The following is a 20,131-nucleotide window of genomic DNA, read 5'->3' on the forward strand; positions in this document are numbered from 1 at the left end:
CAAGACCGATTAAATTTCAATATTATTGATGATATTACTTTGGTTTCAAGTCTGACATTCATGATATTTTTTTTGGTTCACGTTTGGCATATATGAATCTAGTTTTGATTCAAGTCCAACATTGAGATGTTATTTATGATGATTATAGAATTGGTTCAAGTTTGGTGTTTGTGGTATAGAATTATTCACAATAAAAATTTTGAGGTATGGATGGTTGTTGTAATTGATATTTTACATCTCCTTGGTTGTATTAACCAGGCTTATAAGGGCCGACATTAGCTTATTTACTTTATTTATATCTTCTAGGCTTATAGGGGCCCAACTATGCTAGAGATCGCTATGTTTTCTTTACTATTATTATTCTAGTTGTTTACTTTTATAATTTGTAGAACTTTTCTAAGTTTCCCCTTTTCCCAGGCCTTAGCTTATTTATCTCACATTTTATTGCATTCATATTCTGATTTATCTCGATCGACCGATGATGCCTACTAAGTTCCCTTCGCTTTGGTACTTATACTACATTTATGTAACCTTTTGGTATAGATCCTAGTACTAGCTTACACCATTAAAATTGTGGTTGTATTGGTCAAAGTTTAGAGATAAGGTGAACTCTTAGAGTCGGAGTTAACTGTTTCTCCATCTTCTATTTTTGGATAGTCATTCTATTTTTAGATTGTGTATAATGGATTGATAGTGCTCTTCTTCATTGATTAGAGGCTCTTGTACCGACTTACTAGGTCGTGGGGGTGATATTACTCCTCTCATTAATTTTTTCTCAGTTATGATATCGTTCTTATGATTTATGGCTTGTAATTTATTTACTTGCATATTTTTGAAATTTTCCATTTATCTTATTACTTATAGTTTTGGGCTATGGTTTTTCTTACCTACTGGTGGGGTAAAGTAGGTACCATCATATCTTGAGAATAAAGTCGTGACAAATTAGCATCAGAGCCAACTTTAGCAATATTATTGGTACAAGAGAAAGTATCTAGAAAAGTCCCGCGGATCAGAATGATGACATATGTTTCTTATATTTTGGAGGATATAGGACATTTTTAAGAGATCTTTACTTCCATCACTCATTTCAAGCTAAGAGCTTGTGTTGGTTTCTAAGTTTTATTTGGTTTTACTCTTTCAATATGGCTTGGACATGAGTTATTTCTACTAAAAATAAGGACCATGAGTCTATGATTGAGATCCTATCAGAGGACATAGATGACCTTAAGGTTGGGGCAAGCAAGAGCCACGACCCTAGATAGAGATGTAGATAGAGAGCCTTTACTAAACCCATTTTTTCCCCTGCACCAGAGATTCCACCACTCATCTAGTTATGGACCAGAAGGTAGCCTAGGCTCCACTAGGGTTTCTTTATTTATTACTACTCAAAGATGCATTGGTCCAACTATTTGGTTTGATTAATGGTGCACCATCTGATGATGCTCGGTTTAAGGATTAGAGTGGTCCCATGATAGGGATGCAGCTTGTAATTGTGGCTCCAAGAGTTGAGATCCCTCTAGTGTTGTCAGTTATTCATCTGATAGTTACCCAGTCTGCTATGTGTCTTAAGGAGAAGAAGACGTTAGATAGATTCTTGACATTGACTCTGCCTATCTTTTTTAAGGCACCAGGCGAGGTTGCAGATGAGTCATGGTTACCTATGAGTATAGGCTCCATAATCTAGGCCTTGTTGATATTCATCGTGTCAACTACACTATTTTTTAGTTAGATTTGGCCACTCAACATTGCTAAAGAGGTTACCTTAATTTTAGGCTAGCTGGATCTCCTCCTTTGACACAGACATGGACTTAGTTCTTTGAGATTTTTTTGGATAAGTATATGCCTCATAGACTTAGAGATCATCTAAAATATCATTCCTCAAGATTGGAGCAGGTTCAATGACTATTATTGAGTTTTAGGCTTGATTTTATGAGTTTCCCAAGCATTCTATATCGATCTTGTCGATTGAGCACGAATGAATCAGTGTTTTATTCAAGGAATGAGACTAGGGGTATGCATCGGTCAGTTCAGTTCGGTGTTACATATTATCGGTTCAGTTTAATCAGCTTTTAGTCCTTAACGGTTTGGTTTTCGGTTTAACCGATAGGAAAATACTCATAAAATAGAAATAGTAGTAACTAACATGAAAAAAATCGCATCTTAGTTGCAAACAAAAATCTTACATAATGTTTTTAAATTTACAAGAATCTTCAAGTTTGAACTAAATGTTGTTAGGAGAAATTAAGAGTTTATATAATTGAAATAATAGGTTTGTTAATTTGTAGAGATTAAAGAGAAATTAAGAGAAATATATAATAATTCATGTGTGTATGTGTGTGTGTGTATATATATATATATATATATATTCTTATTGAGTTATCGGTTTACCCAATAACCCAATAAGAAAAAAACAAACCGAACCAATAACCCAATATTTTTTTTTATAAAACTATTAAAAAATTGTTAACCCAATAACCCAATAACAATAAACTAATAACATTTTTATCGGTTCGGTTCTTGCATACCCCTAAATGAGACTTCCTCTTTGCATGGCTACATAGAGTACATTTGCTATTGGAAGTTCTTTTATTGGGGTATTTGATTATACCTAGATTATAAATGAGATACATCATGAGGCCTAAGGGAACAACGATAAGAGGTTGTATTACCAAGGTAATTTTAGTGGGAGCTAGAGTGTCTCATGGTTCAGAGGAACTAGTTCTCAAGTTAGGTATCCTCCATACTAGTCTTATCAGCATTAAGTTTAGTCAAGTAGGCTAATAGGTGTTGTACTTCAGCTTACATATGAGGGTCACCCTAGCTATAGTGATTATCCTGGCTAGAGTAGTGGTCATCCTTTAATAGAGTCATATTTTAGGTCTTTTTGCTAAGGTGGTTATTCTAGATAATCTAGATTTTCCAGGTACATTGTTGTTCCAACGGCGTGTTATGAGTATGGGGCCTTCGTCCATATCTCTAGAGAGTGTCCCCAGTATGGGGTAGTTGTACCTATAGCGCAAGTTCTCCGCCAATTAAGATAGTGCATCCCCCTGCTAGAAGTGGTATGCATATTCATCAGGGTGGTCCCAGGGTGCTTATGAGGGTCTCAAGCATATAGGATAGGTGATTAGTCAAGCACCATCCAGGTGGCGGGCAAGGTTATTTATATATTGTACTTTGTAGACTGAAGGTAGAGTCTTTTGATGTTATTATTATAGGTATGATCTCAGTGTGCCATCTGCAAGATTTTTCTTTATTTGATCTGAGATCTATTTATTCTTAGGTATTTCCTTATAAAGTTCCATGGTTAGAGATATCTTGGGATTCCTTATTTGTGTCATTATTTGTATTTACTCTCGTAGGTGATTTTTTAGAAGTGGATTGAGTAAATAGATATATGTTCTGACTATTCAAGAGTTTGATTCTCAAGCTGATCTTATTGTATTAGAGATAGTGGATTTTTATAGATTTCTAGGAATAGACTGGTTATCCCTCTATCATGCCATCTTAGATTATTTTGCTAAGATCGTTACCTTAGTTATGCCCAGCATTGCTCCAGTTATATGGTAGGGATCTTTTAGTCATGTACTGATGAGGATTATTCTTATGTTCAGGCTAGGAGACTTATATCGAGGGTTTGGAGTCTTATCTCACTTATATTCGTGATGTTAGTGCAGAGAGTCCTTCCCTTGACTCTATTCTAATAGTCAAAGATCTTCCTAATATTTTTCCTACCGATGTACCTAGTCTACCTCCTGAATGGGATATTGAGTTTTTATTGATCTTGAGTCGGGAACCCAACTTATTTCTATGGAACCTCATCATATGGATCCTACCAAGCTTAAGGAGATAAATTATCCACTTTAGCATCTTTTGAGTAACGGTTTGATTCGATCGATTGCCTCGCCTTGGGGTGATCCCATCTTATTTATCAAGAATATAGATGGTTCCTTACATATGAGTATTAATTATAAATAGTTGAATAAGGTCAAAATAAAGAATAGGTATCATATTCCTCATATTGATGATTTATTTTACAAGATTTAGAGAGGAGTGGTATTCTCTAAGATTGACTTGAGACTAGGTTATCTTGAGGATTCGGGCTGAGGATATCCTAAAGACAGCCTTCAAGACTCGTTATGTTCATTATGAGTTAGTGGTGATGTCTTTTAGGTTGACCAACGCCCCAACTGCACTTATGGACTTGATGAACCACGTGTTCAAACCTTATCTGAATTCTTTCATAATTGTGTCTATTGATGACATTCTTGTATTTTAGAGAAGTAGGGAGTAGCATATGTAGTATTTGAGGATTTTTCTCCAAACTTTGAGATATCATAGGCTTTTGCCAAATTCTCAAAGTGTTAGTTTTGGCTAGAATCGGTGAAATCCTTAGAACATGTGGCATCTAATGATTACATTATGGTGGATCCAACAAAGATTGAGGTAATTCATGATTGGACTAGGTCTTATACCTCCTTTGAAGGTTTGTAACTTTATTAGTTTGGTAGGAGCCATATGATGAGGTTTCAAAGAAACTCAAGCCTCGGTCTGTAATAATAGATATTTGTACTCCATGCAGGAAAACTATCTTATGAACATAGATATGGTCTAACATCTTAACATTAAAGGACATGTAAATAAGAAGGAAATGCGTTAATCAGGCCAAAAAATCTATAATTACCTAAATATTGTCAAAACCACGGGAGGTGTGAGGCAACCTTTTAATAAAGTCCATAGTGATTTATTCCCACTTCTACTCAAGAATAGACAATCTCTGTATCAGGCCACCAGGCCTCTAAGGTTTTTCCGTTACCTAGTGACAACATAGTCCATGAGCTACAAAGTCCACCATAGCTCTTTTCATGCCACTCCACCAGTTGTGCTTCCCTAAATATCTATACATCTTAGCTATCCTAGGGAGAGCAGAGTATATAGAGCTGTAAGTATCATACAATATCGATTGAATCAAGTCACCAACCCTTAAAACACATATACAACCATCATATATTACAATACCCTCAGAATCTATGGTATCCCTCCGGGACTCACCACTCAGCACCTGATCATCAATGACACAAAGTCCCCTATACTCAAACTGCGACTCCAAATCTCCTCAAATAAGGTAGACCTCACCTCAATACTAGAAAGGATCCTCCTAGAATTATTAGTATCAAGTTGCACCATTAAGTTGGCTAAGGACTAGATGTCCCATGCCAATAGATTCTAAAAAGTAAAATAAAAGCCAAAATACCCATACTCACCATCTACGCTTTCTAGAATTAAGATCTCTTTGGGTCATAAGTTTTTAAAGGCTACGATGATCGGTGTAGATCTCATAATACACACCATATTGATAATGGCTCTAAATATTAAGCGTAAAAACTACTATTTGTAGCTTCAAATAATGAGTATGGTAGTTGTGCACGTGCACCTTTAGCTGCCTCAATTAATACATAATAACTTAGCCCTACTACATTAACAAACATACCAAACCAATTGTTAAAGCATCCCAATATATAGTAAATCCCCTTCCCTCAACAGGAAGACCCAATGGGAGATGAACTGAGAAAATGCTTGATCTTTTGAAAGATAGACTAACACTCCTCAAACCAGTGGAATGGAACTTTTTTTGGGGTCAATCTAGTTACTGGTGCTACAATAGTAGCAAAACTCTCAAGAAAGCGAAGGAGGTTCCATACGGCTCCTTCGTGTGAGTATTGGTTTGTAGTTTCATTAGTTTAGAGCAGCATTTAGCTTTATCAGAGTTTGCATAAAATAATATCTATCATTTGTGTATTGAGATAGAATCATTTGAGGAACTATATAGTAGGCGTAGCAGGCGTAGCCCATCACCAGTAGGTTTTTTGGAAACCTCAGAGGTTAGGCCCTGTGGTACCATCCTTCTTTGGTAATCGATGGATAGAGTTGGGGTAATTAACGATAGATTAAGGGTAGCTTAGAGTAGGAAGAAGGCTTATGCAGATCATATGCTTTGTACCTTAAGGTTTGGAGTCGGAGATCAGGTATTCCTTTGAGAATTACCCATGAAGGGTATGATTAGGTTCGGAAGGAAAGGCAAGTCAGCCCAAGATATATTGGACCTTTTAAGTTACATTACTCAATAGGAGATGTGCCTTATAAGTTAGCCTTACCCTAAGATTTTTTTGATTATTCATCTAAATTTCTATGTTGCGGCGTTACATTCTCGATGAGTCATATATGCTTCTGTGGGACTCGGCTCAGCTAGATGAGAGATTGAGATTTGTGGAGGAGCTGATTCTCAGATTAGACAGGGATGGCAGGAGGTTGTTCTCTTGGGAGATTATTGTAGTTAAGGTTCAGTGGAGATACTTCCCAAGGCTACTTTTGAGATCAAAAGTGAGATGGGAACCCAGTATCCCTACTTTTTTTAGCCCTTTGGTACATCCTAACCTTTTATTTTTGTGGGCAAAAGTCCTTTTAGTAGTGGGTATTATAATGACCCTCTAGGTTATTTTCTACAAATACATACTCTTTAGCTGTTAAGAGATTTTTTATAGCTTCCCCATGTCATCTATGACTTGTTGGAGCTGACAATTCAGTTATCAGGTAGTTTATTTAATTTTTAGAGCAAATTCTCTATTTTGAAGTCTTCTATGATGACCCTTCAGGCCATTTTCCATATTTTTTCTTATTTTTGTCATTAGAGATTTTCTATAGCTACCCTAAGTCATATATGACTAGTTGGAACTAATAGTTTGGTTATTGGGCAGTTCGTTATGTTTTTCAAGGTAATTCCCTATTTTGACATCTTTGTTGGTTCCAAAATGGCCACAAGGAGAGGAAATCAATTGAATGACCTTGCAATGCAAATTTTAACTATTCCAGCAGCTTTGAAATGTCAATTTTAGGCTAGGAAGACCCTTAGTTCAAGTCTCGAGGTATCAAAGCTCATTTTGACCTATTGCTCAAAAAGTTAAGAAATTGAAAATTAGGTGTGAGACCTATATTTCATCAAAACAACCTCAGATGGAAATTTTGATTTTCCAATTATGTCTGGAATGTCAAATTTGGTATAGTTACATAGTTCATTTGAATATATGAGATTCCAGATGAATCTCGAGGGATTGGCGGAGACTTGGAGAATTTCTAAGTCTTAGTTGTAACTGGTACACCCATGATTGCAGGCCATAGATAGTGATAGCGATCTAGAAAAACTAGCAAGTTCTGCAATTACTACATATTTAGTTGCAATCATAACTCCTCATATAGTCTGCCAGTACCACGATCGCGAAGGATAAATACTGCGATCGCAACTTTTATATCTGATGCCCTATATTGTAATCGCAATGTTCGGGTTTGATAGTGACACTCGGATACCTGGGATAAGTATAAATGGGATATTTCCAGCTCATTTTTCTATTCTTCACCCATTTCTAAGAGAGTTAAACCCCTAATTAGTGACAAAGCTTGAGAGTAATTCTTGTGGCTGATTTGAGAGCTTAGATATTTATTAATTATGCGATTTTGCTTCAAATATAAGGTAAAATTTCACCCTTTTCATGGTATATTTTTCATTCCTTATTCAAAAATCCCAAAAACTTTGAGTCTTGATTTTAGCCCAAAATTATCTTGAATTTCACCTATTTTGGAGGGAAATGACTCCTTGAGAGTGAGAAAATATGGGTTGATTTTGGAAATATGATTTTTCGTAAGTGGGAGCCACATGAGATTTTGGGTTATTTTTGTACTTGAAGCACAATAGTTTAATATGGGTATCATTATTCTTGTATTGATGAGTAAAATGTGATTTTGATAGCTTGTCATCTTACGAAAGCTTCACGAAAGGAAAAAATGATGATTTAATGAATCTTTTGAGCTTTCTTTGGTGTTGAGGCAGGATGGTTTTTACCCTTTGTTATATTGATCTAATTCATAGTATTATTATGATATTTTGATAGATTTGTGATGGTTTTTAGGTGTTGGTATGATGAATTGCAATGCTTGGGTTAGTTAGACCATTTAGGCTATTCAAAAATCATAATTTTGGTATAATTGACCTAGCTGCTCATATTTTAGGTGAATTTCCTATCTTAGGGATCATTGGGTCTTATTTAATATCTAAAAGTAGAATTAGATATCTTAAGATTAGTTCGGATAAAATTTTCCTAAAATAGAACTTTGGGGATTAGAGTGGGCCCTCGATCCACCTTAGACCAAGACGCATGTTAGCTTTCATAGACCTGTACACTACTTGTTAGACTATTGGAAATTCTTATTGAGGTATAATTGAGAAACTTTGACACTTGATGGTTATGTTGGTTGATGTGAGGGTTAACACCTATTGATTATGCTATTACTTATGTTATTGATTATACTATTGATGATATTGATATATTTATGTTTACCCGTTTGAGTCCAAAGGATGTTAATGATATTAATGATATTTACTTAGTTCGAGTTAGGAGGATAATTATGACATTGATGATACATTTAGCAATTCAAGTTTTGTTATTGATTATATTTACTAGTTCAGAATTTTCTATTACTTATATTAACTAGTTAAAGTTTGGCTATTAATTGTATTTATCGATTCAAGTATGACTATTAATCATATGAATCAATTCAAGTCCAAGTATTGATTATATGTATCGATTCGAGTCTAGGTATGCATATTAAGCTATGATGATATACTTAATTTGATATGACAATATCAGGGTGTGAGATTCAAAATAGCAATTTGGCTAAGTTTGAAAGAGAGGAAATGGATATAAAGTGGAATGATGTGAGTGGATTCTAATGGAATATTGAAAATTTGTAAATGACAATGGTGGGTTATAATATCTTGTTTGTATCTACTAGGCTTATGGGGGCTTGCATTGGATTATTTACTTTCTGCACTAATTGACATATGGGAGCTAATTTTATCTTTATGATTGTATGTGTTAATGCTTTACATTATGTTATGCTATTATTTTAATTTATTTACCTATTTATTCACAATGGTGTTGGAGATAATTCAGGTTCGTTTCTACCTTGACTTAGTTATGTTATCTTGCATTTTATCATATTTATATTATGATTTAGCTCAGTCGGCTGATGATGCCTACTGAGTACCTATGGTTTTGGTACTGATACTACACATTGTACCTTTTGATGTAGATTCGAGTACTAGCTATCATCGTTGATCGGAGTTCATTCTATGTTGATATCCGAAGGTAATATAAATAGATGAGCTCTTGGAGTCGGAGTCACCCATTTCTTTCTATCTCTTATGTCTAGTCTTTAGTTTCACGATAGGATTATTTATGACTATTTTTAAAGCTTGTGTTGTATTATTGTTACTAAATACTCTTGTACTAGCTCTACCAGATCGTGTGGTGGATTTCTGTTGTCGATTTAACCTTATCTATTTATATTACCTTGTTAAAATACAAGATATGTTATTGATTCTGCTTATGTTGGCATTTTTCCACCAAGTTAACCCATTTTGTTAGATCAGGGTTACGATTTGGCTTACCTACTAGCAGGATTTAGTAGGTGGCATCACGACTCATAAATTAGGTTGTGAAATCTTCGCTTGTAAGGATTGACTATCAGGTGTAAATTTTAAGTTAACAACCCTGAATGCCAATTTTGATAGCTTCATCATCTTTGAAAGTAAATTTTAGGCTAGTGGTACCGTTAGTTTGGGCCCGAAGGCCTTCGAACTCATTTTGGTTTATTGGACAAAATTTGATAAAAACGGCCCTTGGGTATGGGGTTCACATTTTTTTGAAATGAACCTCGATAGAAATTTCGATGAGCTATTAAGTTTAAAAAGTTAAATTTGATAGGATAGAAAATTTTATTTGCATTCACAAATTTTGGAATAAAATGCAGAGTGGTCGGTGAAAACATGGAATTTTCAAAGTTTCTACTGGTACATTTGCTAAACCAGTCCTTTGGTTGCTTTAGCGAAGGCCACTTAAGTGGCTCGCCGGTCGCTTTAGCGATCAAGTCTTGCCCATTCAGGTCGCTTAAGAAGAAGCCAATCTGTCAAAGCAGAGGCTGCTTAAGGGGCAACTTGACCAATTTAGCAGAAAGGACAAACCAACCAAGTATTTCTTTAGCCATACTAAATTGCTTTAATAGTGACCTCTTAAGCATTCAAGTGGCTGCTTATAAAAAATGTAATACCCCGTATTTCCCTAGCCTAGATTAACCCTTAGTACATGGGTTATCCTAGATTAAATATTTGAAATAATAAGTAATTTTTATATTAGAGCCTTCCATTGAGTAAGAAATTCAATTAGCTTTCCAACGATATAAAATTCGCCTAAATCCAACAACCGGGTAAAAAGTTATAGCGATTTTAAGTTTCAATCGTTAAACATCGTCATTCAGGCCAGTGGCGCGTTGCGGAGTATGTTAAAATAGCAATTGTAAATTTCCAGTGTTTATCCATGATACTGACACATCGCGCCATAGACCCAATTCATAATTATCATTTTCCAGTGACACGACGCAATAGCGCCGCGTCGCGCCAGGGGTCCAGATCGGGAAAATTTCACAAAAAAATAAAGTTACGCCCAAGGTTAAAACAGTCTTTTCCCATGATTGTATTCTACCCAAATATGGGATTTAAGCCTTAAAACGTGTAAATCTCTTCATTATTCACTTTTCCCACAAAATCAAAAGGTATTTCTCTCTCAAAAAACAAACCCTAGTTCAAGAATCAAGGTAAATCCCAAGAATTTCTTCAAGAACCTCAAGAATCTCACAAATTAAGGTATGTTCGATGTTTATCCAAGGATCCTTATATTCCATGGATCCCAAGAATCCTTTTTCAAGATACAAGATTTATGATTTATGATTTCCATGTTTGAATTAGATTGAATTCATGTTCATGATGTTGTTTGAGTTTTAATCCATGATTTAGATTACAATTTCCAAGAATTGATTCTAGTATGTGTTGAACTACATGATATTCATGATAAAACCTTCAATTAGAAAGTTGATTGTTGTAACCATGTTAACCCTAAGTGTTTATGATTTAATGAACCAAGTATGCTTCTTATGTGTTTGATAAATTGTCTATGACAATGAAATAATGTCATTATAGCATACTAACATATATTCCCCATTCATGTACAAGTTAATGCATTACAAGTGGTTGATGAAATATCAGTATGAATGAATTATGACCAAGTGAACATTGGTATGTTATTCAAGATTATGCTTTTCTTTCATGCTATCGAGTCCTGGGGTATTTAATACCCAACAATCTAGATGTTACTTAATGACAGTGTCAGTTATAGAATAATATTAGTCATGTCACGATCAGTAGTACTCTTATTCCATTACAGAACTCAATAGAATTCATCAAGTTATAGAACTTAGGAAAACTCAATAATCTCATTGAATTTAATCTAGTTCAGTCTAGTATAATAGTTTAGTGTCTTTCAGTTGGGAGTAGGATTCAGCACCGAGTGAACCCAGGGATGGGGGATTACATGTCAGTAGAGGGTATGATCCTTAGAAGCAATCCTTACATTCCAGAACTACATAGCCAGCATAGGTTGAGATATCAAACCTGCCAGTAGATGGTACCACCATTCTCGATTCAGGGAACCTGCCAGTAAAAGGTTACTCTTCAGCTTCTCTTTACCCATGGAATGGTACTGACACCCTTCTAATTAGGGTTATAGATCGGACCGTAGCTCAGTTGTTTCTCTCATTTATGGCATATCGGTTAGATGATTACCTCCCACAGTTTTATTTTTAGTCTCAGTCTTCAGAATAGAACCCAGTTCAGTTCTACAGAATTAGGACTATCAAACATAGTCACTCAGTTATCAGTAATTCAAATTATCAACGATCTTAGATTATCAGTATATTCAGTTATCAGTTATTAGGTTCAGTTCCAGTATACTCAATTAAAGTATGCACAGTATGTTCAGTAGTTACAGATCCTCTATGTATGCTATCCTGTTATTGTATATCATTCAGTTAGTTATGGTTCATATAAATGAACCCATGCATTCAGCCTTACCTTATTTAGCATACCAGTATATTCCCACATACTGATCGTATACCCATTTCTTTCGCTATGATGTTCCATATCATAGGTTCGAATGCTCAGGTTCCTGACCGTGCTAAGCCAGATTTAGCCAGCAATAGCAGATTTAGCAGTGATTCCTTATCTATTGAGGATATACTTTTATTTTAGTACTTTAGCTTAGTAGTATTTTAGTAGATGGTGTTAGGTGGGGGAGTGTCCCATCACTTCCACTTTTAGATAGTTTTAGTTAGAGGCTTTTTAGACTAGATTTTTAGACAGTATTTCAGATTCAGATATTAGTATTCATTATCAGTATTTTAGATGTTTTGAACCTTATGGTATTTCAGCCTATTATTCTATAATTATTTCAGTATTATTATATAGTGCTCATAAGAGATATCATTCATGGGTTAGCTTGTGGTCCTTCAGGGTCGCAAGCAGCGTGTGACAACTAGGGAGTAGTCTTGGGCCATTACAAACTTGGTATCAGAGCCTAAGGTTCAATAGAGTCCTATGGAGTCTGAAAATTTGCATCTCGTAGAGTCTTGTGCATGTGTGTGTAGCGCACCACACATATGTATAGGAGGCTATGAGATGTTTTAGGAAAAAGTTTCCCTTCTTTCATTTCTCATATCATGCTATAGAAAGGTCCTCTAAGAAAGTTATATAGATTCTCATCTTGCTCTATTCTTGCCAGCCCTGCCTTGTTTTCAAGGTAACAGAAACAATCAAGGTCGATCAATCCTTATAGATAGAGATTTCTCAAGCAGTTTCTTACAGACAGTTATAGGATTTTATGTAGGCTTGAAATTATCCCATCAGAGCCCTTATGATTAAGAAATATTTCATTCATGATTTATGAAAAATTGTGCATATAGCCAAAGTCAGGTTTTTTTTAGATCCGTCCTTCGAATCCTATGATAGCATACAACCTAGAGTTAAAAGCAGGGACCCAGAGGTTTAGCAGCAGTAAAATGGGGATAGTGTTATCTGAATTTGAGCAGATTATATTTCATAAGGCTAGTTGTATGAAAGGAGAATTAGTAGGCTTGAAGCAGTTTATGTAAGAACTTAAGTTTGTTGATTTGAAATATATGTTGTGGATGTGATACTTGCAGGCTAAGATAAAAATAATACGTTTATTAAAAATTTGTGGATATCCATGTTATGTGTTAGAATCTAAGTTTGAATCTTTGAATATTAATCTAGTAGAAAGAAAAGTGAGAATTCTAAGATTTGTCGGTGTATATGTTGCTATATGATAATTGTTTGGGGCTATAGAAAGCTAAGAATTATGTATCAAAAGAAAGTACTAGCAGTGGACCTTACGTTATCAAGAGTAGTCCTTCAGAATAAGCTCAGTGTTTATGAGTATTATTGTGTCTCAGACTCTATAAGTAAAGTGGTGACAGTTTAGTTTGTAGTTTATTAAGTGATCTGCAAATTTAAAATAATGACTTTAAGCTAAGAGGGAGGTGGTAGTACAGTACATGGTAGCAGACCATGCATGCTTACAGTTCCTAGTATAAAGAGTTCCAGTTCACCCTGTAGTACTAATCGGGTTACATAAGTTTAGAAATTCTAAACTCAGGTCATGCAGTTCATGACACACGTATTTATGTTTCCCAGTATTCTCAATTCCCATGACTCATGTTACACTCTAAATGGTCCATGAAATTTAGTTTATTCCAGGTGTTCCTCAGGACTCAGTAGTGTGTCAAAGTCATGCAGTCATCCTTCAGTTAGGTGGTGTCTCATACATCATCACAGTCTTTCTTAAACCTATTCAGTCCCATATTTAGTACCACTAAAAACTTGTTATTACTTACCATATCATATCATCCTCATCTCGGCCATGTATTTCATAAATTGATTATATATATGTAATTATGCATCAGATATCCATGTTCAGCATGTAAGTTCAGTTTATCAGACTAGTCACATAATCATGCTTTAGTTATGCATTTCTAGTTCAGTATGTAAACCCAAGTTATTCGTACTCTCTCAGCTTAACTAGACATGTTCGAGGACGAATAATCCTAAGAGGGAGATATTGTTATACCTCATATTTCCCTAGCCTAGATTAACCCAGTACATGGGTTATCCTAGATAAAAATTTTCATGCTATCGAGTCCTGGGGGTATTTAGTACCGGACAATCTAGTTGTTACTTAGAGCCAGTGTCAATTATAGAATAGTATCAGTCATGTCACATTAGTACTACTCTCAGTCCGTTATAGAACTCAGTCGAATTCAGTTATTTATAGAACTAAGGAAAACTCAGTTATCTTAGTAAATTCATTCCACAGTTTTAGTTTTACTCTCAGTCTTCAGAATAGAACTCAGTTCAGTTCTACAGAATCAGGACTGTCAGATACAGTCACTCAGTTATTAGTAATTCAAATTATCAGCGATCTCATCAATATATTCAGTTATTAGTTATCAGATTCAGTTTTAATATACTCAATTATAGTATGCACAGTATGTTCAGTAGTTACATATCCTCCATGTTGCTATCCAGCTCTTGCATATCATTTAGTAAGTTATTGTTCATGCATATGTACCCATGCATTCAGCCTTACCTCATTATCATAACATTACATTCCTACATACTGATCGCATACCCATTTCTTGTTTTATGATATTTCATATCATAGGTTTGGACGCTTAGATTCCTGACCGCGCTAAGCAAGATTCAGCCAACAGTAGCAGATTTAGCAGTGAGTCCTCATCTATTGAGGATATGTTTTTATTTCAGTACTTCAGCTTAGCAGTATTTTAGTAGATGGAGTTAGTTGGGAGAGTATCCCATCAACTCCACTTTCAAAGAGTTTTAGTTAGAGGCTTTTCAGGTAATATTCTTAGACAGTATTTCATATTCAGATGTTATTAGTCATTATCCGTATTTTAGATTTTTGAACCTTATGGCATTTCAGCTTATTATTCTGTAATTATTTTAGTATTATTGTTTAGTGCTCATAGCAGATAAGATTCATGGGTTATCTTATGGTCCTTCGTGATTGTAAGCACCGTGTGACGACTAGGAGGTAGTCTCGGGTCATTACAAAAAACCTAGGAGGGCATTAAATTTTTTCCTTTACCAAAGTTTCTCTCATTTTTCATCAGTCTCAAGAGCCTCAAATCCCTATAGAGTGTAGAAAATTGGGAAAGTGATCATTAGGAGATTACGGGGTGCTGGAGAGCTTGGAATAACCATTTCCTCATCAAAATCTTTGTAAGTTTCCATCAAATTCCTAGTTTAATTGCCTAATTTAGTCATAAATCCCTAGATTTTTGGTGAGTTGATATTGGTATCATTTGAGCTCAAGATTTACATATTCTTGAAGGTAAATGACTTTTAAGCATAGAGGGATATTTGACAATTTCTAAAGTGTGATTCCACAAGCATGCCCCACATGGGATTTTAACTTGATTTTAGATCCATAGCATAAAAATTCAATATGGGTACCACTGTTCTTTTATTAATGTGTAAATTACTAGTTTGATAGCATAGAATCATACGGACATTTCTAGAAAGGAAAATCACCAATTTAGTGAACTTTATCAGGCTTTTTTCAGTGTCTAAGTAGGCTAGGCTTACCTTTCTCTTTAATTGTGCTTAATTATAGTATTGATTTATATGGTGCTATTTATGAGTTGTAAATTAGGACTTAGAGGTATATTTAGTGTGAATTGGAATATTTAGCCAATTAAGGGTCCCTAAATAGGCATAATTGACCTAACTACCTATTTCTTAGGTGAATTTACTATACTAGGACTCAATGAGACGTATTTAGAATCTTGTAGTGAGACTTGATGCCTTAGTCGAGTTTGGCATAGAATTTGCCTTGGAATAAATTTTTGGGGTTAAAAATGAGCCCCTTCAGCCAACCTTAAGATAAAATTACTATCAGCTCCTTTTAGACTCGATAGGCCTTTATCCATTATTTTAATTTCATTATTTAAACCATGGAGGTCTTAGGAATATGATGGTTTATTCTTTATTTGTGTTTGAGAGATGATAAGATCAGTTCAAGTCAAGAAATTTATGATATTAGGACCAGTTAGATTCTGGCATTAATGACTATATTCCTTCTAATTCAAGTCTGACATTCATGATATTAATTTCGATTCAAGTACGACATATGAGACACTAGTTCATGTTCTAGTCCGGAATTGAGAGGTTATTTATGACAGTTATAGAAATTATTTGAGTTTGGTGTTTATGGTATAGAAAGATTCACGGTTATGGTTTCTAGATATAGATGGTGAAATTATTGTTTTTTTCTTTAATGCATCCATTGGTGTTATGGGGGGCCGCCATGGGTTATTTACTTTTTAATGTCTTCTTGGCATATGGGGGCCAGTTATGTTAGAGATAGCTAGGTTTTCTTTACTATTATTATTCTGGTTGTTTATTTTCAGCATTTATCAAATTATTCTAGGTTTTCCATTTTTCCTTGACTTAGCATATTTATCTCACATTTTATTATATTTATATTATTATTTAGCTCAATCGACCAATAATGCATATTGAGTACCTATTGCTTTGGTACTCATACTATAGTTCTGTACCCTTTTGGTGTAGATCCAAGTATTAGTTTTCGCCAATTGATGTTATGATTGTGCGGGTCAGATTTTTGAGATAGGGTGCACTCTTGGAATTGGAGTTGACCTTTTATCTATCTTCTATTTTTGGATAATCTTTTTATTTCCATGCTATTGTATATTGACTTGATAGTACCGTATTCTTTTGATAAGAGGCTTTTGTACCGACCTTACTAGGTCATGGGATGATATTACTCATCTTTTTTCTCTCTTCAGTTATGTTTTTGTTCTTATGATTTATGGCCTGTAATTCATTTACTAGCATATTTTTTCTGGAATTTATGCCCTTTTCTACCATTTATCCCATTACATCTATTTCGATTCCATGGTTTGGCTTACGTACTGCTGGAGTATAGTAGGTGCCATCATGACTCAAGAAATTGGTTCGTGACAATAGGACTATACAGCGCTCTGCAGAGAGCTTAATAAGGAGAAGAGGAGAATGCACATGATCGCATGCTCACGCAGATGTGGAAGACCATGAAGGTTATAGTCAAGTACGCATTCCCAAACCATGAGGCTCCCTAGTTAGAGCCAAACAGTATATGGGAGCTTTCCTTCCTGAGTGATGCATAGGAAGAGGATCACGCTCCAGCAATCCGCGATGTTGACAAAGCATCCGACTAGGACCCTCGATGCATATTAGTTTTGCTCCCTCTATTTTTATACATTATTATGATTTGGGCTACCCCAATTTAGGGCATATACTAGACATTATTCCTCTTTTCCCTTTTCATTTGATCACACATGGATAATAGTTCTAATAATTTATAGTTAATACATTTTTATCCTTCTATATGAAATTTTTATAATTTATGTGATAGCTTATAGCTTAACTAATGATTAAAACCAACTGCAAATAAGAAACTTAAATAGGGTGAATAGGGAAGAGGTTCTCCCCGCTTATTTTAATATAGCGACATCCATTATGGAGACATTGTTATCATAAAGAAATTCCTACTATAGCGGGATCGTCATAGCAAGTCAACATACCTCCTAGAATTTTAATATTTTCTATAACTTTCCTCATTCCCATTTCCTTGTTTCCAACATTAAAATATGAAATCTCATTATGTCCTTTTATATAACACCAAGACCGAACCCAACAATACATAAACAAGAACTTAGCATTACATTATTTAAAACCGGATATGAATCACAACAAGAAAATTTTCATAATAACAAATCCATGTATTATGCAACAATGTCGCTTTATCCCATGGTCTTCAACCAAATTTCAACTATCCTTAAATAAGAGTTTCCCATAGTCATGGACCATCTTTACCCCTTATAATTTTTACCAATGACTAGCCCATGCCAAGAATTTAGAATTCAAATTTCTATCTAAATCAAAGAGAAAAGAATTTCCTATAACTAACAATGCACAACCAAGTTATTACCTTTTACAAATCATGAATTTCATAGCATGTCAAAAAGCACATTTCACTTGTTCATAGTCATTCAAGCAATAACATTACACATAAGTATTAATGTCAAATTTCATCATTAAACAAGCACTTATTATTATCATTTACTCACCTTATGGATAACGGTTAGGTGATTGTCCATGCATTTACATAGCTTCTATGGCTAAGATACCAATTGGAACCTTTTCTTTTCCAACCTCCTCTACTAGTATCAATACAACTAGAGTCAATTGACATTTATTTACCTTACCAAGATACTAATTGGAAATCAAAGATACCAATTGGATTCAACTTATACAAGCAAGCCTACAGACCGCATGAAAGGAGTAAGAAAGTGGAACAATTTCCTAGATTACCTCATAGCTCTCCAAAGATTAGATGTGTACGTCAGAATACCAATTCAAAATAGTTAACCAGAAACTTTCTCTTGTATAGGAGATCGGTAAACGGGGATCTGATACTAAATTTTCACGATTCAACTAGTTTGATTATGTAGATACCTACTCTAATCAACCTAGATAGGTGAACCCTTACCACCCATTTGAAAAATATATGCGGAAAACAAAATAATCCAAGAATTGCTTTATTATTACGATTAATTTTACAATATTTAATTAAAATTGAAAACATTATCCAAAGAACTAGTCTAAATAAGTTCAAAAGCTACTAAGATAAAATACAAGACAACAGAAATTGCTTCTACAACAGGAAAAATAACAGAAGGTATTGGAGATCTTTACCGCATCAAGCATGAAACACCTACTGATCCTGCAACCAAATTATACCCCCAAAAGGGTATGATTGGTAGATCCAAATTAAGTCACCTAAACATCTTATAAATTTCTAGAAAAAAACATACAACTTAAGAGTCATTTAGTTAGAATCAATCATTAAACTATTTCTTAATGCCCAGTTGTTACCTCCTTAGTCACTAAGTATCTATTAATTGTCAAGTCAAACTGTATTATGTAATTATCTAGTAGGTCTATGATACTCAACCCTCATGATTTCTTTACCACCAATCGTTAGTAATTAAGTCCCTTAAACAATCTTAGCCTCGCTTTACTAATCTAGCCATACCTTGACATTCTAGTTTCTTAAGGTTTATTTAAGTTTATAAGTACCACCAACCACACCATGTTATAGGCACAACACAAACACATATTAGGTAACCTTTCATTAACCTATAACACCTGACCAAAATATAGCTCAAAAATAAAATAAGGAACCCTATCATCCAATTCTTTTTTGGGTTTTTAAAATTTAACCTTGTAAATAAGGAAAACATGAAGTTGGTCAATATAAGTAAAAACAGGATAACAAGTCAGCCAGTTGTGACCACCGAGCAAACTTTACTATAAATTACCATCCCTTATTTGGTTCACCAAAGTGGGAAGACAAACTAGAATATAACCTCATCTTTTATTAACCTTATACAGACCACTCATGATGTCCTTCCAACAAAGAGAGTATCATAATCATGAGTCAAAATTCATAACCCATTTGACTCAAGAAACCCACATATAATAAAAACAAGCAAGACTAATTCCTCAAGGAACAAATACAATCAAGAAACATATAATACCCAATTCACTCAAGAATCTCTCATATTCATATGTACCTTGTACATATATGTTAAGGGTATTATATTGTAACGCCCCAAATTTTTGGTACTCAAAAAGTTTTTGAGTTTTAAGCACTTTTCCCTAGAAATGACCCATCTAACGAGTTGTAATGTTTCTTTACAGGTCATAGAACCTAGTCGTAGTAAGTATAGAAGGATTTTCCTAAGTAAATGACTTGATAATGGCTAGACTTAAGGAATCGTATTGACTCCTAATGAGTCATAGGGAGGGTATTTTGTAAGGTATTCAGTGTAGTGCCTCTGTTGAAATCGTAACGACTATGACTTGACCCTATGAGTCATAGTGTCTTATTATGAGATATAGAGTACCAGTCGTAGGGTTCACAGTGAAGAGCTAAAGGGGGTTCTATTTTGGTTATGACTGGAATGTCCAAGTGGTAGGGTGAGCCTATGAGTCATAAGGTCGCCAGTAGCGACTAATGAGTTA

The sequence above is a fragment of the Capsicum annuum genome, chromosome 12, assembly GCF_002878395.1.
Source record: "Capsicum annuum cultivar UCD-10X-F1 chromosome 12, UCD10Xv1.1, whole genome shotgun sequence".
Classification (NCBI taxonomy): domain Eukaryota; kingdom Viridiplantae; phylum Streptophyta; class Magnoliopsida; order Solanales; family Solanaceae; genus Capsicum; species Capsicum annuum.